This window comes from Adiantum capillus-veneris, chromosome 28 (assembly GCF_014529385.1).
Source record: "Adiantum capillus-veneris isolate H3 chromosome 28, ASM1452938v2, whole genome shotgun sequence".
Taxonomy (NCBI): Eukaryota; Viridiplantae; Streptophyta; class Polypodiopsida; order Polypodiales; family Pteridaceae; genus Adiantum; species Adiantum capillus-veneris.
The window spans coordinates 78412119-78439329 of record NC_140958.1 but is presented as its reverse complement, the minus strand read 5'-3'; positions in this window follow the sequence as shown (position 1 = coordinate 78439329).

Genomic DNA, 27211 nt, shown 5'->3' with positions numbered 1-27211 from the left:
TCTTGAGTTCAAGATCATGATACTTTGCAAAAGACTATGTGTGTGATTTTTAGATATTATTCTAAAGATAAACCAACATAAAAGAGGAGCTATGAGTCTTAGAACAAAGAGGAAAGGAAATGGTATCACATGTATCTATAAAAAAAGAAATAAATTCTTCTCTTTTCTCCTAAATGATTTTGCCAAAGAATCCCCTCCAACCACTGTGGAATCTAATACCAACTCATGGGGTTAATTTTATTTGCGATTTAATCAATTCGTGTTTTTTTGCTACAGGTGATGCTTTTTCGAGTTTATAGAAGCATGGATTCCACTCATATGTATGCTCTCTAAGGTGGCGTTGTAGTATGTTAAATAAGTACCGAGGGAAGGAGAGAGAAGAAGGATTAGACGGAGAGAGAAAAACATACTTGTGAAATAGAGATAGGATCGGGGTGTGAGAGTACCGACAACGAGAGAGAGAGAGAGAGAGAGAGAGAGAGAGAGAGAGAGAGAGAGAGAGAGCCTGAGAGAGGGAGATGAGGGGGAGAGAGGAAAGATAGGTTCAAAATGAAAAAAGTCCGGCTAAAGTTTGGGCAAGAAGGTTCTCAAGCCGGTTCAAATTATTTCATTTAGTAACTTGGTATAGAATTGTTTATGTGTTGGTTTAATGTATATATTTTATAAATATCCTACATTTTAATTGAGATGAAAGTGGAGTTAAGTAAAAGTGGAGTTTTGTTGTGAAGAAGGAGGTTGTGTGCACGTTTTCTACTCACATGTGTGTGTGTGTGTGTCTGTGTGTGTGTGTGTGTGTGTGTGTGTGTGTGTGAGAGAGAGAGAGAGAGAGAGAGAGAGAGAGAGTGGGAGATGAGGGGGAGAGAGGAAAGATAGGTTCAAAATGAAAAAAGTCCGGCTCAAGTTTGGGCAAGAAGGTTCTCAAGCCGGTTCAAATTATTTCATTTAGTATCTTGGTATAGAATTGTTTATGTGTTGGTTTAATTTATATATTTTATAAATATCCCACATTTTAATTGAGATGAAAGTGGAGTTTTGTTGTGAAGAAGGAGGTCGTGTCCACGTTTTCTACTCACGTGTGTGTGTGTGTGTGTGTGTGTGTGTGTGTGTGTGTGTGTGTGTGTGTGTGTGTGAGAGAGAGAGAGAGAGAGAGAGAGAGAGAGAGAGAGAGTTTTCCTATTCATATGTGTGTGAAAAGGTTCCAAAGCTGGGTCCACAAATAATGTTTTCCGAGCCCTTAGAGAGGCAGTTTGTGGTGGTTACTCATTGCACTATTATATGCCTATAGTATTCATAGAAGAATAATAATCATAGTGTTTCCCGAGCCCTTAGAGAGGCAGTTAGTGTTGTCTACTCATTGCACTTTTAGATGCTTATAAATCTTATAGGGGAATAATAATCGTAGTGACAAATCATGCATATTTTATTGCACACCCCACTTTAAAAGTTAGTGGTGGAGTAGTAGACGATTATAATATTCATATTGACAAATCATGCATATATTATTGCACACTCCAATTTAGCAGTTAGCATATGCTATGTGGGACCCCTCATGTCACTAACACATGCCACTCTTTCATCACTATCAATGCTTTTTGAGAGCATGGTGCTTTAGCCTATATAAATGTTACAAGGCAAGCACCATATGCTGCACAAGTGAATCGGAGGTGCTAATCAAGAGAGATTTTTTCATTTTCCCTGTACTTATACAATGCCTATAGGATATGCTAGTACTGGTAATGAGGTAGTTGCAAAAATCCATGAAGAGCTTCACAAACTCCCCCCCAACGCACCCCTTGAAGAAAAGAAGACGTTTACACAAAGAGAACGTGACACAAACAAGGCGATCCGGATGTTCAACCACCTTAATCGCGCTCGCAACACCGGAGACCAGGAACTCAATGATGGCTTTGAGACAATGCGAGAAGCTCTGGGCAAGTGGGAGACATGGGGGTACATAGATAGCTCTCGAAGGGCCGCTTTACAGGCGGAGATTGACCATTTGCTTGTCTGCAAACGCACAATCAACCTGGTCGACATCTCTGGCTCTAATGTGGTAGAAGATTGAGGCAAGATTTAAATAATTATGCACTAAATAATATAGTTAAATAAATATGCACTAGCACATGATAAATTGTACTAGTGTGATGCAAGTTGTACTGTGTGTGTGCAGGTTTGATTCCCTACGTAATCATGTAAACAACTTATTTTAATTATATGATGCTTATTTTAACTATATGATGGTGTTCCACTCTTCAGTGCCTTGGCGAGAATAATTCATATGTCTCTGTCTGACTTATTATTATTGAAGTAGCTGTGATACTTTTAATCGGCCTGGTCTACTAACACATCTTCAAGATCTGTCATAATTTAGGGTATTGTTGATATCTTGTAGCTAAACTGAACCGTCAAATGTAACTACAAGCTGTTTGAAAGCCAAAAATGTAAAGAAAATCTATGTGAGTTTTTTATATAATGCAAGAAAAAGATGAGCATGTCTTTAGTATTTACCCTACTTTTAGTAGAATATACTTTCCTGTCCATGTAGGTGTTGTTGCAAACAAGGATGAATGCCTAATAAGCCAATTTGAAACTAGGAATCTAAAAAATATTGATGGTTGTACTTGTTTGGGCGAAGACCTCAAAGTAATGAAACACGCATAGACTCTTGCATATAAAATAGTAATTAAGAACACTTTACTGAGTTGAAGAACTGCATACGTACATAAACACACACGTATAAATAACTATATATATTGTATAAACAAGTACTTAAAAACACTTTACCGAGTTGAAGATCTCCTTATGTACATAAACACACACATATAAATAAATAAATAAAAAGATATTATATATATAATATAAATATTATATATAAAACTATATATATTCTTAGACCGACAGTGTAAAGAAATACTGACAAGCAAATGAAATTTTGATAGCATAACAACGTGAAAAATAAAAATAAAACCATTCCATACTTGCTTCTGTGAAAGCTTGCCTAACTTTTGTTAAGCTTTCCTATTCTATACTTGCTTCCGTGAAGCTTGCCTAACTTTTGTGTATACATGAAACCATGATTATGTTTCTAAACATGAACAAAAAGCATGATTATATTCACAAGCAATCAAAATTTTGACAGCATAACGGCGTGAAAATACAAACAAAAAAATTTTCCATTCCATACTTGCTTTCGTGAAGCTTGACTAACTTTTCTGTATACGTGAAATCATGATTATGTTTTCAAACATGAACAAAAAGCATGATGATATTGATAAGCAATCAAAATATCGGTATCATAATGTTATGAAAATACAAACTAAAAAAATTCCCATTCCATACTTGCTTCCGTGCAGCAGCGAATGCTCACGGGAAGAAGAAATTACATAAGCAAAAAAGCATATGTTGGTATATTACTTTGGTAAATCCAAAGCTCTCAACAAACTTATATCTAGTATAATAAATATGAAATCATGGCTGAATTGATAAGGACGATCAACACCAACAACATGTCTTCAGTAATACCAAAAAAGTGGCACCCAAACACCATGGTCACACGTCGTTCCATAAAAATCACAAACTAGAAAAAATGATAGATACTACCAATGTTGATGTCAATCAAGGGCAATGTGATCCGGGCTCATATTGTTGCCAATCAGTCTCCTCATCGCTATCTGCATCAACTGCTGAAATAGCACGTACACATGGAGCCTTGAAGCGTGAAAGATGTTGATGGAAGACCTCTGGATCACTATCTATGCAGAGACAGTGTCTAGACAACTCAACGCAAACATTGCCCAAGCCACCACATCCAGAAAACATATCAACAATGTAGGTGTGCTCCGCAGTAAATGTCCGCACAAGCCAACTAAAAAAAGCAAAAAATATGCGTATTTTTACTTTATGTAACATAGTCCAATAACGCATAGTAGGAAGCATATATTCTTACCGAAAGAAGTCAAGGCTACGCTCGGCGGCACCTCTAAGAGCGTGTCCTCCAATGTACTCTCCGTTGACGCGCTCCACCAGTATTCCGGACTTGGCATCGAAAGAGTTGTTGTCCACGCTCTCTCCATTTCGTCGATCGTAGATAGGACGTTGACCCTTACGATAAAACAATCCTAGCAATAGTGTTTCCACCTAAAAATTACAACTAGAATGTGATCTAATTGAAGAAAACTACAAGCATGCTTTTCAATCAACAAATAAATTTACTTACTCTCTCAATCTCAATGGTCTTTTGCACATAACCATCAGGGATCAAAATAAGGATGGTGTGCATCATTTTGAATCCCATCTCGATGGCATGGCTAGACACAATGCCAAAGTGATCAGTGGAGCTTAGGGTGATGTACCACCCATTGTCTGCCACATACTTTGAAGCTATTACGGCCACTTTCTTACTTTATTTTTGAGAGAATTGATTCCATGGAGGGACCTGCATAATACGCATTGTTAATTTAATTAAAGTTCCAAAACTATCATAGACTGTCCATTGTGGTTTTAAAGGATGCATACCTCGTTCTCTGAAAAATTTTCAACTTTAAAGTTTGTTGGAAAATCCGCAAACAAAAGAGAGGCCACTTCATTGCTCTTTTCCCCATCAACATGGGCTGAATGAAGAAAATCCAAGATCTTGCATACGATCAAATAAATGTATTTCAAACATTCACAACACACACCACACATAGTTAGTCTTTCTTTTCACATGTGTTTACCATTTCTCATCATCGAGAGAAATTTTGTAAACATCTAGCATGTTCCCAATAACGTTCACATCACAATCTATGGAAGGCACTGCATAATCAGAAAATAAAATATTTCATCAAGAATTGTTGAGTAGAAAGAAAGTGACAGCTAGATATCTATACAAGCAAGTTTACCTATGGAGCCTTGAGCACCTTTTTGGTTCTTTTTGGGAGACTTCTTGGGCTTCTTGGATCTAACAATATCCAATCGTTTCTTTATAGAGGAGATTGTACTATTGTTTACTCTTTTCGAAGAGGTGGCTTTCTTGGAAGCTGAGCCAATCTCCTCAATACCATTTTCATTTCTTTCAAGAACGTGCTCTAAAGCAAACAAAAATATATTTCTCACAAACATAATCTAAATAGTATGAGCACTTTAACAATTTTGTAGTTTTTATAAATGCCAAAAATAACCTTTATATAAGTTCCCTTCATCACGTGGGTAGGTGCCTCAAGTGTAATCTAGCCACCAAGGGCAATACTCAATTTCCCAAGCAATCAAACCATAATCTTTCATCCATAGTGGATACATACACTCCTCACAAGAGAGGTCCCTCCAACTTTCAACAGCAATTGGCAACTTCTCCAACACAGTTTGATCGTAAAGATGAATTAGCCATCTACATAAAATGCAGTTAACTTTATTTGAGCTCCTTTCCTAAGTGACTTATTTATTATACAAACTCTAAGTAAAAAATAGAATAACAACCATAAAGATATCAATTGTATTACCTGAATAATACTCTCCTTGAAGATTCCATAAGCTCTGGAATTTTTTCATCCGACTCTTTTGTGTTGAGCTTACTCCAAAGCTCCACAAAAGATTTATCAATGTGGTCCCTCAATTGGTGATGAAACCATGCTTCAAAGCCCTCCGGCATTTCTTCAATCATTTTCCCTTTGATCCTCAAGCATTGCTTCAAGATACTTCCCCAATACCACTCTTTACGCAAGTACATTCTAAATTTCATTGCACTAATATAATGCTCAGAAGTAACATCATCTACACGGCAATGCATCAAAGAGTGCAATATTTCCTTTTTCCTATAGAGCAAACAATAAACAAACCATAAATGCATTGATTCATTTGATGATTTCATGTGTATTTTTTATCCAAAAATTATTACCTCTCTGGTGATATTTTAGAAGTTGCCAAAGAGTGGACTTTGTCTCTTGTAAGGCCCACTTGATCCTTTTCTCTTATCCAATTGAATTTAAATAATAAAGAGAAGAACCCTTGGCCATTGGCGGGGTTGGCAATAGCCAACATCTATGTTACATTAGCACGAGATCAAATCAAATCAATTTTTCAATCAAATATATCAAATTCAAATGACATGTCAACTTACAATTTTGTAGAAATTCAAACATAAACGGGGAGAAGAGAAAGTGTTTACCTTATAAGCTCTTTCTTTGAATATTTTTTCTACTCTTCCTTGAGCAACCATTTCCTTTTCTGTCAGTGAAATCGAGGGATCATTGATCTCTTGCATCTCTTTGATAAGAGACAAGTCAAAGTCTTCCTTTTGTAGAGCAAATGAAAAAAAAAAGTAAGATTTTACAAAATAATGTCAAGCTTTAGAAATTACATAAAAAGTGTACTTTAAGGCAAAAAAATATACCTTCCATATGAGCATTGCTAATAAAACAGCAGGAGCGTTGTACCAACTCCCTTTAGATGCCTTCTTCTCACAAGCAAGCTCTACCTCTATCCATCGAATCCAATCTTTGGGAAAGTCTTTCATTAAAGAATCTTTCCTTGCCACAGCCAGTTTTTGGAACAAGAAGATCTCCTGCCCAAAATTTGTGCTCACAGTGGTTCTACCAATCCTAAACCACAATATCTTAAATTAAATGGCAGTAGAATGACATCGATAAAGTAATAGCAATAACGTTCAAAACAACAAATGTGCTTACTCATTTTGAGAGCGCAAAGCTAGCATAAGCTCCCCCTCTGCACTTCTATCAACAAAGACAAATTGACATTTCACAGAACAATGTCTCCACTTTATCATTGAAAATTCTACAACAACAAAAAAAAAAATTAGAAAGCATAGAGTAATACAAGTCAACTTTACATTAAACAAAAAAGAAATCACTTACGTGTTTTTATTAAGCGCATCCAAGTTTTCAAACGGTGATTACCATCCCAAACGATAAATTTTTTTCCCCTTAAGTCTTCCCACTCAAGGGGAAGGGAATTATCAAAATCATCGCTTATTTCTCGCCAAATAGGCCCCCATTCATCTTTGTCTAAGTCGAAAACATAATGTTGATCATGGCCTAGCTTCTTAAATGACACAAGAAATGGAGCTCCAAGCACACTGTATCCAGACATCTCAAACCTTTTCACCAAGCCCTCAGTGCCTGGACCCACCGCTCTAATGGCTTCATTTTCCATCAATCTACAAAGAGGAATTCGAAGAGGTTTCCCACCTCTCTTTACAATAAAACCCTCTACAATCTCCTCTAATATTCGACCATGAACATCCTTTCCAAATACTGTTGGATGATCGGGAGGTTTAGCAACAATTGTTGTTGCTTCAGACACGCTGTGAGCCACCAATTCACCTTGTGTAGCATGAATATCTATGAACACCTCTTCTTCATGCACATCACTCAATATATCCTCTTCTTCATGCACATCACCCAAAATATCCTCCTTTCGATGGACATTGGAAGAAGCAATGGAAGATCGTGCATTGGCCCTATGCCCTGTAGTGCCAGACCTTAATGTGTATCCTACTCCTACAAGCAAAAAACAATAAGAACACAAATAGTTTAGTGAGTATGATGAGACAAAAGAAAAGAAAACAAATAGCTTAATGTATTTGAACTTACTTTGAGAGATACCTGTCCTGCCACGTTTAGATGGTGTACGAGCCATAATCTATTAACCACAAACAACAAAAATCTTCTTAGCAATGACAATGCAAATATAAAATTCTAAATTTCGACAGCATAACGACGTAAAATGCAAACTAAAAAAGAAAACCATTCTCAACTTGCTCATGGCAAGGAAAAATACAAATCCACTTTGACATTTGTATACCTCTTCTCTACAACGACCTGTTCTTACATCATTGTAATTGTTACTGTAAGTGTGTATGCAAGTGTGTTAAAGTGTGTAAATGCAAGTGTTTATGTGTGTGTGTGTGTGTGTGGATGTATGCATGATTGTGTGTGTGAATCTAAGTGTAATATGTGTGTGTCTTTATGCATGATTGTGTATGTGTTTGTGCTATGTATGCAAGTGTGTTGATGTTGTGAATGCAAGTGTTTATATATGTGTATGTGTGTATGTATGCAAGTGTGTTGATGTTGTGAATGTAAGTGTTTATATATGTGGGTGTATGTATGTATGTATGTGTGTCTATACAAGTGGATGTGTGCATGATTATGTGTGTGTGAATGTAAGTGTAATATGTGTGTGGATGCAAGTGTGTTGATGTTGTGAATAAAAGTGTTTATATATGTGTATGTGTGTATATGCTTGACAATACAAATATAAAATTCTAAATTTCGGCAGCATAACGGCATAAAATGCAAATTACAAAAAAAAACCATTCTCAACTTGCTCATGGCAAGGAAAAATACAAATCCACTTTGACATTTGTATACCTCTTCTCTACAACGACCTGTTCTTACATCATTGTAATTGTTACTCTAAGTGTGTTTAATATGTGTGTATACAAGTGTGTTGATGTGTGTGAATGCAAGTGTTTATGTGTGTGTGTGTGTGTGTGTGTGGATGTATGCATGATTGTGTGTGTGTGTGTGTGAATGTAAGTGTAATATGTGTGTGTCTGTATGCATGATTGTGTGTGTGTTTGTGCTATGTATGCAAGTGTGTTGATGTTGTGAATGCAAGTGTTTATATGTGTATGTGTGTATGTATGCAAGTGTGTTGATGCTGTGAATGCAAGTGTTTATATATGTGGGTGTATATCTGTATGTATGTATGTGTGTGTATGCAAGTGTAATGTGTGTGCGTATACATGACTGTGTGTGTGTTTGTGCTATGTGTGCAAGTGTTTTGATGTGTGTGTATCATTGTGTGTGTGTGTGTGTGTGTGTGTGTGTGTGTGTGTGTGCTTACCTGGACACGCTCGCCCGATCCACCGGAGGAGCTCCAATGGAAGCTCCATTGGAGCTCCTCCATGCCTTGAAAGGCATGGTGAGAAAGCAGCGCGCGCGCTGCCCTCTCACCATGCCTTTCAAGGCATGGGGGAGCTCCCCCATGCCTTGAAAGGCATGGTGAGAGGGCAGCGCTTCTCACCATGCCTTTCAAGGCATGGGGGAGCTCCAATAAGAGCTCCATTGGACCTCCTCCGGTGGATTGGGCGAGCGTGCGCAAGTAAGCACACACACTCACACACACACACACACACACACACACACACACGTGAGTAGAAAATCTACACACACACACACACACACACACACAGTACCTTGTCTTCTCTTACTCCTTCTTCTTCAGAGCAAAACTCCACTTTCATCTCCTTCTTCACAGAAAAACTTCACTCTCACTTCACTCCACTTCAATCTCAATTAAAACTCCATTTAAACTTCACTCCACTTTCATCTCAACTACTACTTTTTTCACACACACCATATATTACAAAAATGATATTGTGGTATAAACACTCACACACACACATTCATTTATATATATATATGTATATACACACACAAAGATATACACAAAATGGATTCATATATATAGTTTTACTAAAAAAATACTATGTTTTTTACACACACACACAACCATATATTTTAAAAAATGATTGTATGTGTTTGTGTGTATAAAAAACGTAGCATTCTTAAAGTTAAGTCATGCACACACACACACACACACACACAAAATGTAAAAACTATGTGCACAGTTAAATATCTTATGTGCACATACACTCAACTTAAATATCTTAACTTAAAAAAATGCACATACACTCAACTTAAATACACTCAACTTAAAAATATCTTAACTTAAACTATGTGCACATACACTTAACTTAAATATCTTAACTTAATAAAATGCTACGTTGTTTGCACACACCCACAAAATCATTTATACACACGCACAGTAATGTATATAACTTAACTAAAATAATTATATATACACACTACCAAAAAAACACACACATATATATAAAATGGCAAGATGGAATCATATATATAACTTAACTAAAAAAATTGCTACGTTTTTTATACAAAGTCATTCATATAGAATGTTACATTTTTTATACACACACTCACACAATCATATATATACACACACACACACACATACACAAAAGATGAAGACACTATTAGACTGCATTAAATGCAGTCCTTGAACCACCATTTAGAAATTAAATGGCCCCTCAAATTTGATGACATATTCCACTGCAACATACATTCAGAACCGTCATATATTAAATGCACTTCTTCAATTATGATTTTCATTATTCTTTGAGCCGTCACAAGATCTTATGCAACTGTCTTTTCGTCTACCTACCAATCTTTCACTTTCATTAACCTTCACATCTTTCATTAACTTTCACCAGTTTCATTAACCTTCACTTTATCTTTAACTTTCATTAACCTTCACCACCTTCACTTAATCCACCACAGTTTTCTCGCATCTCCACCCTGTAATATGTTGCTTGAGAGAATATGTCCAACATGAAAGTAACAATAACTTGGAAGGTTGGTGGTCAGATAGTCAACCGCGACATTCAGTTGAAGGGAAACTCATTGTTGCTTAGTGCTTACTATTTGCAGAGTTTGCTGCCTCCATCTTGCCATTTTCAGTCACTATCTGCTCTTATTGAAAGTGATTGTGGCCTAACAAAAGTCTTGCTGCAACCACAGTGGGATATAGAAGGTCATCAACATTTCTTAATAGATGGTTCTTTTTCGAGCTTGTTTGAGATGCTTCATTCAGACACATTTATACAGGTATCTGACAATGAGAAAGGAAATGACAAAGAGATATCTGAAGATGTTTTAAGCATTGTGCATCTTGAAAGTAGTGGTGACGATATAGGACAGCTCAAAACTCAGTCAATCGTCATTTGGATTCAACAAAATCCAGGGGCAAAAAAGTTAAATGATCTATTAACATTATGTGGAGCTCCTTTGCAAGTTGCTGAACTTCCACAACATTATGATGGAAATTTGTGTTTTGAGTTACCTGCAAGTCAGGATAAAACAAAACGAATGACAAGGATGGAACAACGCTTTGATGGTCACTTGTGGACTCGCCCATCTGTGACAACCATGGCAATAGCATGCACAATTCGTCTAAGCCACTGTTTGGGATTCATGCAGTGTAATTATTCAACGTGTCCTCATTATATTAAGGAACAAGAATTCAATAGTAGATATTTTCATGGATATTTGGACAGACAGGTGAAAAAGGACTACCTTGCAATGGAAGAGAATACAACAATAACTTGTCATTATTGTCAGAAGGTTGTTACTTGTGTTGCTGCTTGTCCCTGCAAAATCTATTATGTTTTGCCTAGAGATGGTACAATGTCGCGACTGGCAATACATGTTGGTAAACATTGTCATAATGTTAAGGCAGGAACCTCTAGGGCTGCTATTTCAAGAGTGCGGAAACTGGTAGGTGCAGTACTAAAAATAGAAAAGGGTGGCCCAAGAAAAATTCAAATGTTGGTGGCTCAACAACTTGTTCTTCACTCCTTGATTGGTGAGGAAGCTGAAGCTACATCCAATGTACAATTCAATGATTTTTTGGAAGAAATGATGCCACTGGTTCAAACCAAAGGGTAAGAAAACTCAATTTGGTTCCTTGAATTTGTTAATTTTTTAACTATTATAAATTTAGCCTTCTTGTGATGCATCGTGTAGGTTTTCTTCAATTGTTTCAAAGGAGAGAAAGAGTCAAGGTGATGTTATTGGGGATGGATATGATAATATTTTATTGCTTCAAAAAAAGTGCATGTTTCCTTTTTTTCATGGGAGTAGATTTCCTGGACAGGGTGAAGAGGATGACAAGTGCATCCTATTTAAAATGTCCACTAAAGGACCAGGTTCTGGGATTGATCTAGTAAATCGGATGAAAAGAACTGAAACTGGTGACTTGAGAAATGCGTGGGTACATTTTGATTTTACCCATAGAATAGATGGATGGGCAACAATGTCATGCTCAGTTTATGATCCAAGGTAATCTTTAAGTATTTAAATATCTTGTATTTTTTTATCATCAAATAAAAGAAGATGTGTGAAAATGTTTATGTTGAATATCTTGCAGCATACGATCACTACAAATAATTGCTATATGTGAAACTAAAGAGGAGGATGCAAAGACTCAAGTTATTTTTTGGGAGAGCCTTAATTCAACAATGGAAAAGTACGGACATGGTGCAGCTGACTTTGCAGGTTTTATGTCTGATGAAGCTGGTGCAAATTCGAATGCTATTCGAACAGTCTTCAATGGCGGGCCATATAATATCATGGAGGGACGTGAACGATCATGCCTATTTCATTGGGAGCAGAGTCTCCACAAATATGCTAAAAAGTGGATACCTCAACATCTAACAAATCAACACATTGATATGTGTGAGGACTGGAGAGCTTGTAAGACCATTGTGCTTGCATCTCAAAAGGCACTTTCAATTCAAAAGTGGTGGAGACAACATCTATCTACAGAGAGCATCACAAGAGTGAGCAGATGGTTTAAATGGTGGGAGCAACGAATTTCACACTGGGGAGGAATTGGAACAGATGTAAGTACCTTTATGACAATCTATATTTTTAGAAAAATTTCTTTTCATACATGAAATTTATAAATTTTAATTCATGTTTTTTTGCATTTCATAGGGTGGTCTAAGTCCGTGGGAGCGGGCACAAATTCCCAATGTTAATTTATCAGAAAGTGTACATGCCAGTTGGTTAGCAGGTGAAGGTGGAAAGGGAAAAATATCCTTGTATGATGCATGTGTAACAGATGTTATAAACTCATATATTCAATGTGCAAAGCGTTTGGGATATACTATTGGGCGTTATATAGGAACGGGTCCCACAATGGAGACCTTGCTTTCTCGAGTTGAATCTCAGCAAACTCCAACTCCAACCAACGTGGCCCATCTATTACACGAGGCTGTTGCAGGGACTCCCATGTATGCGCAGCCAATTTTGCATGGAGACAAAGAAACAGTACAACGCAAAAAGAGGGGCAGAATGGGAACAAGTAGCTCCCATCGGCCGGAATATGTCATGGAATCTAAGCAACGAAACCATCGCGGTCGACCAAAAAAAATCAAGATTGATACCCAAGGACCAGGTATTTCTAACATTCCGCTGCAAGTTAGTGACAGTGATGATGATATTGGATCTCAAAAAGAAACAACCACACCTTTGTCATCTAAAACAAACAATGTGTTTGAGAGTGATGTGCCACGCACTGAGTGGGCCCTCAGGAGAATGCCCATTCAAAGTCAAAGAAAATGTTTTGGAACAGTAGGGAGAAAAAATTGTGACAATATCTTGCATAGTCGCTCAATTGGTCTTGTTGCTCCATGTATATGGTCCGAAATAATGTTCAAGGGTAAAACAATCGAGCAATGGTTATGGTTTTGTAATCATGATATTTTGCATACCCAATCAATCAAAAGACAAGTCAAAGATTTACCTCCTGCTCCAAATGTTTGGCCAATAGCAAGAGGGACAGATATCTCCACACAGGAACTTGCCGCGCTGCATCAGAGTGGATTTCGGACAGAGAATTCAATGGTAAATCCACAACCTCTTGCTGGCGACTGCAAAGAAGGTGGTGGCAGCTCGAGGAAGAAAAAGTGGAGGCATGGAATCTCTAAAGAGGCCATGAAGAAATTGGAAGCATGTAATAGTATGACAATTATATTTTTGGATGAAGTGAAAAGGTCTCAAGAGCATGTAATTTTCCGAGTTCTCACTGAAAATAGTTATGAGATTCATATAAAACAGAGTCCAGCATGCACGTGTCCGGATTTTCAGAAGCGAGAGAATACCAACAAATCCTTTTTGGCATGCAAACATATGTACTATGTGTACACAAAAGTGCTCGGACTTGAACCTAAGGAGCACATGATTATTCATCAGCCAACCCTCTCACCAATGGACATCGCTTTTATTCTTGGACAACCAAGGATGATTTCTCCCTCCATTTAATTACAATTGGTTTGGTATGCTTCTTTCACTCAACTAGAATATTGATCTATGATATGAAAGTGTTTTTCTGTATTTATTTTGGTTTATTATACTTGTGATTATTTATCTTGAAAAAAAATTGTTTATGCAGCAAAGGATTTCAAATGTCAAGCAAAAGATATGAAGCATCTTGCAAGCTATTTGGGATCAAATTACTTGCCTTTTAGAGTGACCATTACATTTATGGCGACTATCCTTTTTTGTACTCTAATTTTGATCTTATCCTGTGGTAGTTTTGCGAATGTACTTACATCCTCAAACTTATGTTGTTTCAAAAAGCAATTGCTTGGGAAAAATAGTATTGTCTCTATCTGGCATTATTTTTGACTTCATCACATTTATATATGTTGTGGATTATATTTAACTCTGAAATTAGTGTTGTCTCTATTCTGCATGATTTTTTACTTTATCGCATGTTTATATGCTGTGGATTATTTGACTCTGATCACATGCGTTGCGAGCATATTTGACTCTAATGGCATGAGTTATGAAATGGTGATTTTATTTGTTTACATTTTTTTCGTCGTTATGTCCTCTCTCTCTCTCTCTCTCTCTCTCTCTCTCTCTCTCTCTCTCTCTGCGTAGTGATATCCAACTCTATGATTTTACTTTCTCTCTCTAGAAGAGAAGTCACTCTCTCTCTCTCTCAGGGATTTATGATCTCTTCTTCCAATGGTAACTCGCATAAATACTATCTCTCTAGAATTTATACTTTCTCTCTCCGTCAACCACACATATATGGAGTCTTATGATGATTGAAATTACATTTAATAGATACTTTATGCTATGACACATATTTGATTAAAAAAACTCTAAAGATTGCTAAAATTGTCAAAAAAACTTGAAATGAAAAACTCGCAAATGTTAAATCCCCCAACTCATGTTGTAAAGATGGAATGAATCATATGTCTTTACTTCAATCATGTAGTGATTGCTTCTCTAACTCTATCTTAAGTGAATACCCTCCCTCGAGATGGAATGTCGACCATAAGACTGAACTAGTGCTTGGAATTTCTCCTCCTAATAGTCTTCCTTATCATGTTTCTCATACACAATACTAGGAGATTCTCTCCCAAGTTACTGAGCTCATAGAAAATGAAATGGTATATCCAAGTCCATCTCCTTTTTTATCACTTATGCTTTTACTAAAAATGAAGGATAGGTACCACCAGATGTGTGTCAATTATCATGTACTAAATAAGAGAATAAAGAGAATTGATCTTTAGTTCCTTGCATAGAGGACATACTTGATAAGCTACAAAGTTCTTCCTAATTTAGAAGGATATGTCCTACCGTATGTGTGTGGACTTTCATGGATTACCAAATCCCTATGGATTCCACTCCTTTTCTCTACAATATAATTGTATTGATTACTTCATTGGCCTTAAAAAAACCTTTTTTAAGCAAGACTAGAAAAGACTGCACATAGTCTTAATTCTTGCCATTGAATAAAAAGCCTTCAATTTACCTATGCTGGTCTAGGCATTGTTGAGTTTTGATTTGATTTTGCATGTTTTTTTGCCACACAAAAGGTGTCGATGGGTTGACATCTTTAGAGTACTTGTCTCGCAATTTTAGGTCCGCATAGAGCTAGAAGCCAGAGCTAGAAGCCAACATCAGATTTCCTAAGAAAGCATCATCAAAGTTCATCTTTGACCTCACCTAGAAGAGTGAAAGCGAGAAACATTTCCCAAGAACCTCAAAGAGAATAGTGCTCAGCTTCCTAAGTACTTCACCAAAATTTTTCACACAAACAATCATGTTGCGCTTCCTCCTAAAATCTAAGCTGACTCGACTAGTTCATAGAGGCTACAAAAGGTTGTCAATCTCTTGGAAAACAAGAAACAACTCGCATCTAACTCAGGCTACACTCAAGTGATTGAAATCACCAAAAGCCAATCGCTTATCGGCAAACAAATCACATCCATTACGGCATCAAATGACATCCAAACATAACCAAACTTCTAGGACATGTTTATAAAATCTAAGAACGTATGCTTATGATCTCACATCCCACTTTAGGTCAAGTGCAAAAATCACGATTATTAACAGTAGTGGATTTTTTACCTAGTCGTTTTCGACCGAGAATGCATCTAAAGGCTTAGCAATGATGCCCCAATACCCCGCCTATACTTAGTTTTTTATTTAGAAACTTAAATTCCTACTTATGATGAAATTAAGCCGCGGGTCGGCAACACCAAAAGCTACGAAATACTATGAAATGCTTATGTCAAGGTGTAGAGCTCTTACCTGCAGTTGCAATGCAACAGAGGCGACTGCAATGTGACAACCGGGGAGGGAGTAGGAATCGCGAGAAGGAGAGAAGTGAGCACCGTTAGCTCACGCTATGTATTTTATTATCCAAAACTTTAAAATAGCTTACAAAATTTGGCTTTTATACCTTAGCCAAGGTTTTTGGTGGTCAAAACTAATAATCTGGGAGCTCTAACTAAAGATAGGTAAAGACAGCTTGCTACAATCTGGAAGCTTGTAACCCCGGCTCATCAATTACAAGGTTTATCCAAAAAATAGGAGTTACAATATTCTCAATTCATCAAAATAATAAATGTGTTTACGTTGAGAGCTCCAAAAAATGGTATCCGAGTTAACTTGTTGCTAACATTTTTTCCCTCCTCGCTTGTGTCATCCCTTGACATAGCTTTATGGGCTAAAATAATCTCCGGGTTGACGGCTAGCAAGGCGGTCTTTAAGTGCATGTAGAGCCTTTTCGTATCTGATTTTTCTCTCTTTGCTTGGCACCTCCGCATAGTAACTTTGTTTTTAGCTCGACTGTGGAGTAGCCTACGAATCTAGAAGTCAGATTGTTGATCACTAGCCCAAAAATCTTCATTCGTCAAGTGATGAACCCTGTGTAGAATGCTTCCTCAAACGCCAACATATTATGAGATGGCAAGAACATGCAACGGTGGGCGTAGAAGCCATAAAGGACTTCTTCGAAAGGTTGTCACCATAAACGCTTATTGCTCTCAAGAAAGGAGTTCCATGGGGCTCTTGCTTGCTCTGGCTCATGAAAAATTTCAATGCAAGTGAGCAACATTCGGTAAATTTTACAAAGCATAGCATATGAGAGATCAAGTAGACTTTTGAAGAATTCCATGGCGCCGGTTAGGGTTTTCACCACGTATTCTTCTATCAGTGTTCCCTTTTCTAGAGCTGGCAATCTCGGATAATTCAGCCATGTAGGCCGCTTCTTTGTCATTGCCTCATGTGCTTGCCACGTCCTTACTCTTGGTACAGGACAAAAATTTGGATCCTTTTGAAGTGATGTAGTGCTCTTGTGAACAGAAACAAGTATCTTGGATTCTTGTTCAGCAAGCTCTTTCTCCACTTGGGGTGGACTTCATTTGTGCCTTCTACTTGCATGTCTTTATATAAAGTCTTTCATTGACCTATTAGCAGCTTGACCTTGATCAAGGGATATGGTAGTGATTGCTGATGCCATTGTGCATTGATTTGGTTGGGAGTGAGTTGAGTAGCATTGACCGAATGAAGAACTCTCAACTCCCAATCCATCGCTACTTTCCATTGCTCATCTGTCTCTTGTGTAACCTTTTCCTTAAGCGCATCTTCTTCAGCTTTTGACAGTTGGACCATCGACTCTTGATTGGCTTCTATTATTGGTACTTGAAAATATTCTTTTCCACCTAGCCCTTCTACCAGCTTGGTTTCTATCTCAGTGAAAGAGACTTAGGGAATATCAATATGTGGCTGCTCTGACGTACTTGCTTCTTCTAGCATCTCTTGTTGTCCATCTTGAAGCAGCTGGTTGATTTTCTTCACCTCGCCTATTTCCTTGAGTAGCTCTTGTCATAATAACTAATATCTAATTCTCCTAAATAATTTTCTCATGTTAAACTGATCATTTAATATGGGAAAGTGCCAGGGATGAAAAAGCTAGAATATTGGTTAAGCTGGCAGACCGCCGGCCACAGTAGGATCCAAAGGAGGGAAAATAGGGATCCAAAGGGAGGGGCCATCTACGCAAGAGCAATGTGCAACAATGGGCTCAAAAAACTCTAAGGTTCAGCCCATTAAGACTTCTAAAATGCTAAGGTTCCAAAATTCAAAGGTTGTGTCCAATGGCTAAGCTTACGAAAATTGGATGCTTTGTGTGTGTGTAAAAAAGTATTCATAGTCCCTACAAAGGAGGGAGGGAGCATTGCAAGTAGGGGATGAGAGAGAAACACACACACACACACACACACACACACAAGCTTCCATTACACAAAGGGAAAGATGGACACATGTCAACTCCCTAGCCCAGATGCCCACAAGATGTACTCAAATCCTATTGGATGGCCATGGAGGTGGACTAATGAGAATTAGGCTAGAGTAAATCTAGTTTAAATAATTTAAAAATGCTTAATAAAATAATCAATAGGAATTAAGCTCTCTAGAAGACTATTGGACAGTCTCTCAAGGGGTCCAATGAGCATTCAGCAGCCCTATGACTTGCCTGATTCCTATTGGCCAGGAGACAAAGGGCTCCAATGAGAGTTTAGTTGCATTAATTAATTACCTAAAGCTCTCACAAAGGGGAAATGGGGACACATGTCAGAAGGGTATCACTTATGCTCTTGAAATTCCATTGGCTAAGCCTGGAGAGGTCCAATAGTGTGTGAGCGTGAGCAAATAGCAAGAGGGGTCGACCAAGAGAGAGAGGGGGCTGATTTTCTCAAGGCATTATTGCATACACACTCACACTATTCCATGTGTGGAGTAAGAAGACTCTCTCTCTCCCCTTCTCAAGCTTTAATGGAAAGCTTTTCACCTACTCCAAGCTTGTGAGAAAGGAGACCTACATCAACAACTCTTGGCTTTGTGATGAAAATCCAACCAAGATCCAAGCTTCAATGCATGATTATCTCCTCTACCATGCTAATTACTAAGCTAAGCTATGCTAATATGAGTGATTATGTGAGTAGATGTACATCTTTCTCGTAATACTACTCCTTCTTCCTCTCAATCTACTCTCATACCATGCCACTAGCTCTCACCATCTTTGAAGGTGTGTGAGGTCTTGGGTCTGAGACCATGGGGGACAGGCTCTAAATCCGGTCCTCAACTGTTGTCAATAGCTTAATTCCTCTCTCTTTTGAAGTATTGTTCATGCTATCTAACTAATTGTTATACTTTTTGTTGCTCTCTCCACCCAAGCACCATTGTTATTCTCATTCAGAATCTATTCTAATGAAATGCTCACTATGTTCATGCTATTTTCCGCTACACACAAGTTACTAGGCCATTAAATGCTACATTGGTATTAGAGCCCAAGGTTTCTCTTTTCTTGCTCAAGAAGGGAGGTCCTCAAGCTAGCTATAAATGGTTGGTATTATTAAGTGCATTTGAGTAAGTAGAATAGGAATTTTTCATCCTTGCAGTGTGCCTGCCTTCATGCACATAACGGGGCATCACCGTCAAGAGCTATGGTCTTAATAGTGGAGTCCTACAGGGCTTGCCTACGGCTTAACCATTATTGAGCTATTAGAATCTTGATAGGAGCCGGTTCTATTTTGGTGTTGAACGACCCTCTCTTCTATTCCTTGCAATTAATGGTATTTGAGCCACAGGTACAGTAGCTTGAGTGCTTTTTCTAAAGGGGTAAAGAGGAGTAGCAACAAGGGCTTGAAGTGCCAAAGTACTCCTAAAAAGTTTACACCTAAAATTTGTTAGAATGGTTGACAATAGTAAAGAGAGTGAAATTAATGTTGATAACTTTGATTTTGCTAATGAGCAGGCTACTAATGATGCCCCTATGCTTGTTAACTATCTTGTTTCTAAGCTTCAACAAGCCATGGGCAATCCATCCCTCCAAACTGAAGTGCAACGGCAGCTTCGTGCTCATGGGATTCTCCAAGCTCCCCACCATGACGAGAGAATACCTAGGAAGCCTCCTTGCAAGACTTCCAAAAGAGGCCTCTCTCTGATTCGAGAAGAAGAAGAGGATCCATACGAAGGGCTCAAAAATTTTCTTCTTGATGACGCATCCCCTTCTCAAAGGAGAACTCAAGAGCCTCCACCGAATGAACAAGAAAGAAGTGAGTCTCCTGCCACCTTGACAGAGATGGCTCCACAAAGACGGTGGACTAAACGCTCTCCATCACCTCCAAAACGGAGAAGACCATCACACACTTCTCCACACCATGAGGGATGACAAAAATCAAGAGAAGAAAAAGGCGAGAAAAAGTACACCTTCTTCTCCATCTTCTTTATCCTCTTTCTCTTATGAAAGTGATGGTGAATACAAAGAAGATCAAGGCAAGGAAAAGGCGAGAAATAGGTCACCCTCTTCTCCATCTTCCTCAAATTCTTCATCTTCTGAAGAAAGTGATGGTGCAACCATTGAACCATCAAAAAGAAGAGTCCATAGGAAATCCTATGCCACGTGGAAGAGGTCGTCCAAGCTCAAACAGTTCAAAGAGGGAGGAAAGAGCATCTCTTTCCTTACCTACAATGGCACCTTTGGTGCGACGGACAAAGTCTTGGCCTTTATCCAACAGTTCAATGCGACGTTTGGAGATGAGGGCTGCACGGAGTCCTCTAAGCTACGCCATGTAGCTATGCACTTTCAAAAGTCCGCCAGGCAATGGTGGTCTAGCCTACGGGCCAACGGTGAAGCTCCAGGACATGGAAAGCTTTAAGAGCTTCCATTCTGAAGTAGTTTTTGGCCATCGATGCCAAAGACAAAGTACTCACCAACTGGAAAACCTTGAAGCTCTCTCCCTACAAATCCATTCACAAATATGTAGACAAGTTTTGGGACTTACATCTCAAAGACATTGTCTTCAAAAAGATGGATTTTGGAGAGCAAAAGAAAAAAATTTGTGCGGGCTTAACTGAAGAAATGGTGGAGTATGTCAACTCCTAAAGGCCACGCACCATATTGGCGGTTATACACCATACTATGGTGGCTTCTCGAATCAATTTTCAAATAGGGACTAAGAGAAATTCTAAGCCAATGGAAAACAAGGGTTCCAATGAGCCTAAGGGGAAGGACAATGTCCAAAAGTCTCCTAAGGGCAATTCCAACAAAGCTAAGGAGAAGGGAGTTTACAAAGGTAAGAACAAACTCTCTCTTGAAGAGCTTGAGTGTTATCGCAAGGATAACCGTTGTTTCAAGTGCGGCGAGCAACGGCACGTGTACCACGCTTGTCCCCAAAAGAACACCTGCCATGAGCCTTCTAGAGCTACCTTGGTCGAAATCCAAGAGGAGGAAACTCACCACAAAGTATCTCCTCTATGCCATGCTTGGGGAAAGGTAAGAGAACATGATGCTTTTATTCTCTTTGACCCTGGTTCTACTCATAATTTCATATCCACAGAGCTGGCCACCAAGCTAGGCATCCAAGCCTATGAGATGGAAAATGTCCCACCCGCAGACGATGCTTTAAAGGGACAAGAAGCTTCAGTCATTCCCTTAATTGGGAAACTGAGGCTCCATGTCCAAAGCTATGTGGACAAAGAGGACTTCTTTATCTCTCCTCTCAAGCAGGAGGATGTAATCCTAGGGGCACCATGGTTTGATCGCATGGCTGCCAATGTTAAATTCCCTGAAAGGAGAATCTACTTTAGGTTTAGGGAAAAAGATATGTACATAGATGCTAAGCAAATGGGTAACACCATACCCATTCTACATACGCAAGCTTTTAACAAGTTAATAAAGAGCTTTACTTTTGTGTACATGATTTTTGTTAAAGATTCTCAAAATGAACCTAATGTTTTAGCAAAAGAAAATATAAACAATCACAAGCAGTTAGAGTTATCCAATTTTCTCAAAGGGTTTCAAGATGTCTTTATTGATGACATCCCTTGTGAACTACCTCCTAAAGCAAGACAATGATGACCATGCAATTAAACTTCTTCCAGGAAGTTCACCACCTAAGAAACCTCCTTATAGAGTTTCTCAAGCTCAACAAGAGGAGATTATGCGGCAAGTGCATGAGTTAGTTGAGAAGGGCATGGTTAGGCCTAGCTCATCTCGATTTTTCTCACATGTGCTATTAATGCAAAAGAAAGACGGCACATATCATATGTGTGTTGACTATAGAGCACTAAATAGGATCACTATCAAGAATAGGTTTCCCATTCCACGGGTAGAAGACCTATTTGATAAGCTACAACGGTCCACCTACTTCAGTAGGATTGACCTAAAAAGTGGCTATCATTAAATAAGGATAGTTGATCAAGACATTGTAAAGACCGCATTTTGCACTATGTTTGGTCTTTACAAATATATTGTCATGCGTTTTGGCTTGACCAATGCACCAGCCACATTCAACCGCTTGATGGAGAAGCTATTCAAACCTCACCGAACCTTTATTGGAGTGTTCTTTGATGATATTATCATCTACTCTAGTTCATAGATGAACACAAGCAACACCTCCAGGTAATATTTCAAGTTCTAAGAGAAAATAAACTTTATGTTAATCGAAAGAAAAGTGAGTTTTTCTTACAAGAGATTCAGTATTTTAGGTCACATTATCTCTTAAGATGGCATTCAAATGGATCCATCAAAGTTAGAGGTAATAAAAGGATGGCCTAAACCAAGGAATCTTCATGAACTAAGAAGCTTTATAGGTATGCGTGCATACTATAGACGCTTCATAGAAAAGTTCTCAAAAATTGCAGGACCATTACATGACCTAACAAAGAAAAACGTTAGGTATACATGGTCTACCAAGGAGAACAATGCTTTTGAAAAGCTTATCTCTCAACTAGTGCTTACACTACCGGATCTCTCAAAGCCATTTGAGGTCCAATGTGACGCTTGTGGTGATTGCCTTGGAGATTTTTTTCTCCAAGAAGGGCACGCCATAGCCTATGAAAGTCAAAGTCTCAACCCTATTGAGAAAGATCTATGCATATATGAAAAGGAACTCCTCCCATTTCTACATGCCTTAGACTCATGGAAGCACTATTTATTGGGGACTCCTTTCATTCTACGAACGGATCACCAAAGTCTTAAGTACTTCATGATGCAGACCAAGCTCTCCGACAAACAAATGAGGTGGGAAAATTTCCTTTTGCAATTTCATTTTCATATTGCTCACATTGCTGGCAAGCATAATCAACTAGCCGATGCACTCTCAAGATGGCCGAGAGTGAATGCGGTTTCCATAGCAACTCACAATGATCTTTCTTCTATGATAGATGAGTATGCTATTGATCCCGATTTTAGAGATGTGATTTCGGCCCTTGCATTAGGGAAGAAAGAGGAACCATTTACCTTACAAGATGGTTATCTTCTCTATGGCAATAGACTATGTGTTACTAACTCACTACATGAGAAAGTAATGTATGAATCTTATGCTCCTCCTTATGCAGGGCATACGGGGATTCATTCCACCCTAAATAGGATTGAAACATATTTCTATTGGCCTACCATGAAAGCAAACATACAAGAGTATGTTTCTAAATGTGTGGTATGCCAAAAGACGAAGTTTGATAGAGGGAGCAACCTGGATTGCTTCAACCTTTGGCAATCCCTAATTCACCATGGGAGAGCATATCCATGGATTTTATCTTTGGATTGCCTAAGTCTATCCATGGGAATATGGGAATATGGACGATAGTAGACAGGTTCAATAAACAAGATCATTTTATACCTGTCAAAAAGACTATCAAAGCCCATCAAATGACAACCCTCTTCATTTCACAAATCTTCAAGTACCATGGCTTGCCAATGTCCATAGTGTCGGATAGAGATCCTAGAATGACCAGTAATTTCTGGAAGGGTCGCTTTGAGAATTTAGGGACAAGGCTAAACTTTTCTTCGGCCTATCACCCGTAAACGGATGGCCAAAGTGAAATAGCTAACCTAACAATTCTTGATCTACGAAAAGCCTATGTAACAGAAGTAGATCAAAGGTCCCAATGGGAGAAGTACTATAAGGTCTCTGACCCCGATCAAAAGAGCACCATTGTACCATGAAATGATCATAATGGAAAAAGTTACTATTTTTAGCAGTTTTTCAAATTCTCTCAGTGCCATGATGTTTAGAATGTTTTAAAGCTTCGAAATGTGAATTAAAATAATTTTTGTAAAAAATTTCCAAAAATAGCAAGTTTTTGGTCACCCGACCCGTCCAGTCTTGATCGTCTCGAAAAACTGCACCTGTACCCCGAATTTGAAAAAAATGCATTTTCGGACCCTGGGGGCTGCTAAATATGGCAGGTACTTGGGCCAGTACGTCTTAGTTAGAGCTTCGTATAGCAATTTTCGGCATCAAAATTCAACTCGTATGAACCGTTTAAGCCTAGAACCAATTTTCCTAAAAATTATCCGGGGAGGCACCGGAGCCCGGGACTGTGTGGGAACAGGTTCCAGGCCACTCCATACCAGCTTTAGCAGCTAGGGGGTGCTCTCTTGCCTTGTGGGAGTCTTTGGGAAGTTTCCAAGCCAATAACTAAGTCTCAGAGCCAGTTAACCAAGCCAACCTGACACTTGGTAGGTAGGGGAACTGGACTTGCCAATGCAGAGACTGAGTGCTCCTGCAGTTGCATTTAGCAAGGCTGGTCGATTTTCAGCCTGTAGGAGCCTATTTAAAGGCTTGCACACACACACACACACACACACACACATATGCTCACACACACACAGTGCACACACACACACACCTACACATACTCTGGGAAGGTGCTGCCGGTACACACACCTTTTGAAGGAGAAGTAAGGAGGGAGGTGCTGTCGAATTCTCGCCTCAAGAAGCTCAATTAGATCATAAAATCAAGAAGATTATCAGCCCTTAATCACGGTAACCACGGTTTAATTAATGCTATCTGTAAATTCTTTTCTCTACCATCTAAATTTCTCGTCTATTATGCTTATTCCTAGTCGTAATTCTCTATAATTACTCTCTAAATTATCCTTAACCATATTCTATTATGTAATCATCATCCCATAGCTGAATTATCAACCATTCATCACTCTTAATTAATGATTAGTGCACGATTATTAGAATTTTCTCTCTCTAGGTAGCATAGAAATTAATCGGTAAGCTGGTAATTGTGTAGATTGATGAGAATCACTCTTTCTATCACGCATTAATATTGTAGCTGATTTAGATTCATCTCTATTATGCATTAAGATATAATTAAGGTAAGATTAATCTGTCATTAAGTCTCTAAGAGGTGGTTTTTCTCACACCTATGCATGCGGTGATTCTGCACCCTCTAATTGCTAGGAAAGAGATTAATCATGCTTAATTCATCTCTCTGATAATTCCATTAGTGAAATCCTATTATTCTTAATCATGTAAGCCGAGTAATTATCTTTAGAGCCGGTTCCCATAGGATTATGTGTCATCCATAATGATTGCTATATGGAAAAATATAAACCTCTCATGTAGTAGGCATTGTTTGATGTTGCTAATCTATCATTTGGCTTGTTATGACGCTTGCGGACATTAGCTCTTTTCTCCAAGTTAATTATTTAAAGTAGTGAGTTTAAAATGGCCCCAGTTAAGAGGACTCGCTTTGGTGGAGCCCACGACCACGAGGCAGGAACAAGCAAGGTGAACGGGAAGGGAAAAGCTCCCATGGAGGAACAAATACCGGCCATCTCACAGGCCATCAACGAAGAAATGGAAGAGGTAGATCATAATTTCATTCAAGTTGTTTAATTTAACATTGCACACGTTTAGTTAGGAATGAAAATATCCCCAAACATGTTGGAGAAATCTGACGGAAACCTCGGCATTGAATTCATTGTACATTAAGTTCTAAAGTAGGAAGGAAATGATTGATGGGTATGCTGGTTGCAATTAGGAAAGAATGTCTGCTGGGGAAAATTTAGCTCGACATGTTCATTTTATTTCCAATGTTGAATCAGTCCGAACCCCCCTACTGATCACAGGGGGCAGAGTTCCTCGTTAAGGACTCTTGAATCCACGACTTGCTTTTTATGCGGTGGATACCCACGACTTGCTTTCTATGCGGTGGGAACCCACGTCTTGCTTTCTATGCGGTGGGAGTGTCCATGACGTGCTTTCTATGCGGTGGACATACCTAGTTGTATGGGCAGCTAGGCGACAACGGGAGGAGTGAACTCTCGTTGGAGGGGGGATGTTGTACCTCCAGAAAATTGGAACTTTTATGAATAAGTTTGAGTAGAATTTTTACTAGAATTCTCTCTTGGTGCTGTTTGCAATTCTGGTTGAAGGGCTGTCTTAACGAACAATGTGATTCGGAATTAAACAAGGAATATCTATGTTGAACAACCTTTGTGGTAGTAATTAGGTCACACAAGGAAGTGTGAGTGTGGGGGTGGAAAGTGGGGGCTTGGCTCGGGTTGCCAATGCCTACGAGATGGGTGGTCCCGATTGGTCACGAACTCTCTGTCCCCATAGTGCTTACTTCGATATTAGTAATACTCATTGCACCTAGAGCGGTGAAATCTCGAGAGTACGTGCCTCTGAAACATGGGGAAAAATGCACTCCGGTTTTCTCTCCTCTTGGAAGGTGAGTCTTAGGATCTCTAGATAGTTCAAGTACGCTTCCCCTGCGAGGTGGAGCTAGATCTCCCTGCTAGTAAGCTCGAACTCGACTCACTTTGTGATGAGAGATCGTCCGCTAGTCGAACCCTGAACCACTTTGTTTGCTTCCGCAATAGATCTAGTGGCCACCGGGTTCACCATCAGATCCGCCATTGGAGACGGCGGGGTGGGGACCTCACACCTGGTATCAGAGCTAAGCCTAGGTTAGGCTAGGAAATAAAGTCGTACTGTTTGAATATTTAAATAAGGAACTGAAAGTATATAGGTAGTTGATCCGAATTCTTTGCATTGGTGTTGCAGGAAGACCCCGTGCTTGAATATCGGAAGTTCCAAGTGTTTGAGCTTATTTATGAGCAAGCTCGAAGATCCCCAGTTTACCAGTTCAGGCGAGATGTCATGGAGATACTGTTGAAGGCTTATACGCCACACTCCACTCACATTGATAGAGGATGGGAGCTTGATTGGACATTTCCAGGAGGGGTTTACTACATCAACGCTCGGAAGCTAGGATGCCTGGCTACCGACTTGAAGAAGATACGTTGGGGAGAAGAGTTGAGGGTCATAGAGATATTCTACTTGGTGCCTACACGATTGGACCAGACTGTTTCAGACAACTCCAATCAAACCATCAACGATTGGCTCTTGGAGAAGGTCACTAATGTGATCCCAGCGAACCGAGTCAAAACCTTTGGATTACTGAAAGCGGAGCTCCGGCTTGATATCTTAGTTTATTATCCACTCAAGAATGAGTAT